The following is a 2,083-nucleotide window of genomic DNA, read 5'->3' as shown; positions in this document are numbered from 1 at the left end:
GCAAAGGCCATTATCCCACCAGACGTGTGGACAGCGACTTCAGGGCAGGATCCCAGGTCACTTGCTCTGTTGCCTCTTCCTCACCAGGAACAAACTCAGCGCTCCAGTTTTCCCCGCCTCCCAAGACCACCAAGCTTACAACACTCAGGATTCCTAATCATTTCCTCCTTGTGCCTCCATTTAGATGGTGTGACCGCCCTAGGTCAAATAATGCTCCCCCGGAGAGGGTCGCACCCGCAGGTGTGGTCTGGTCTTCCCACTGCACCGGTGGGGAGGGTCAATGTCTACAACCCCAGGTATACCCGATGGTATCTCACAAGTGCGTGCACCTGGAGCACAGCAACCGCTGCTAGACGTCTGCGTGACAGAAGCACACACACACGTGCAAAATGCTGCGTCTATGCAGACATACACATGTTTACTTCTTCTTATAAGTGCCATCTCCATATTGTCTTGTACTGTGTTCTTTTTCATGTAATGACATATCTTGAGAGCTTAATATTATATATCCATAGTTTGTTTCTGGAAGGATACTTGTGGGCCAATAATGTCCTCCCGGTGGGGAGGGTAATTGGTGACAAAACTTGCTGTATAGGTTTTTCTATTTTTTGAATCATGTGGCAGTAGAACTTATCAAAAATAGAAATAATAGGGGCGCCCAGCTGGGTCAGTCAGTAGAGCATGAAGTTCTTGGTGTTGAGGTTGTGAGTTCAAGCCCTGTGTTGGATATTAAATTAATTAATTTAATTTAAAAAATAAAAATAGGGGCACCCGGGTGGCTCAATCATTAAGCATCTGCCTTCGGCTCAGGTCATGGTTTCAGGATCCTGGGATCGAGCCCTAAGTGGGGTGGGCTCCCTGCTCTGCGGGAAGCCTGCCTCTCACACTCCCCCTGCTTTTGTTCCCTCCCTGTCTCTCTCTCTGTCAAGTAAATAAAAATCTTTTGAAAAATAAAATAAAGTGAGAATAAAAGGTAAGAGACGAAAATTGCAGTAGAGGTACCATTAGCTTGAAAATACCTTAAATAACCCGTGAAGTTTAGTACATACAATTTTGTGTGCATTTCTCTGCAGTCTGTCTTACCAGTTCCTCTTTGTTAGGCAATATTTTTCTATGGTCCTCAATGGTTCAGTTGTTTCCTCAGTGGGGAATCCGGGCTAAGCAAAACTTTTAAAGGAATGAAAATTTGATGGGGGAACGAAACATGAACGAAATAAATCAATTAACAAACATTCCAGCAGAGGAGAATCGCTCCGAAGAAGCAGAGGACAGGGCGGGCTCTACGCAGTTAGCTGGGTGCGGAGTGAGGAAAGAACTGAGAGAAAGCGCTAACTCGTCGCTCGGGATGCGCGGAACAAGAGGAAAGCAGAGCCGACGAGGGTGGGATTCGAACCCACGCGTGCAGAGCACAATGGATTAGCAGTCCATCGCCTTAACCACTCGGCCACCTCGTCGCACGGGAGCCCCGCCTGTCCGGGTTCTCCCTCCCCGCTGTCGTCCTCAAGTTGTGCCCCAGTAGGTCCCACCGCCTTTTCCCTGGCTTACTGGCCGCCACCACCGTCTCAGTCCGGTGTCCGGAATTACCCCAGGCCGACCGCCCGGGAGCGCTGCGCGCGATCCTCCGCAAACCGCTGACGGTGGGCGCAGCCGCCTGCTCCTCCCCGCCCGCCGCCCCGGACGCGCACCCCGCTTTCCCGGGACGCATTCCTGCCTCCGGAGCGGAACCCGCCGTGCATTCCTGTGTTCCGGTGGCACTGGCCCTGCGAGTCCCTTTTTATGCGGCTTATCCGCACTCCAGGCCCGGGCAGGGGTCTCCAAAGCCTCGGCAGCCGGTGAGCACGAGTTTGGGGCAAAGCAAACTGCGCGAGCGCCCCGCGGGGAAGAGTCCGTCCGCCGCCCCCGGCGCGCTGACCCGTCGCGGCCCAGCTCCGGAGCGGCGGGGGTGCGAGCCGGCGCGGGACTCAGGGCGCCCGGTCCCAGCGCGGCTCCTCCCGGCTCAGCGTCGGGAACCGCACGCCGCGCCGCCGCGACCCTCCCACTCGTGAGAGTGCGCGTGCTCTTTGGTAGTGACGGCAGAATGGGG

At 54.6% G+C, this 2,083-nt stretch overlaps 1 non-coding gene across 1 annotated transcript; it reads right to left on the bottom strand.

Annotated features, from left to right (window-relative positions):
* Window positions 1–1,372: 1,372 nt before the first annotated feature.
* Window positions 1,373–1,454, bottom strand: TRNAS-GCU (transfer RNA serine (anticodon GCU)). Its single transcript has one exon. It is a non-coding gene; the product is annotated as a tRNA-Ser (tRNA).
* Window positions 1,455–2,083: the final 629 nt, after the last annotated feature.

This window comes from Mustela nigripes, chromosome 5 (assembly GCF_022355385.1).
Source record: "Mustela nigripes isolate SB6536 chromosome 5, MUSNIG.SB6536, whole genome shotgun sequence".
NCBI classification, from domain to species: domain Eukaryota; kingdom Metazoa; phylum Chordata; class Mammalia; order Carnivora; family Mustelidae; genus Mustela; species Mustela nigripes.
This window is presented reverse-complemented; position numbering and strand designations above follow the sequence as displayed.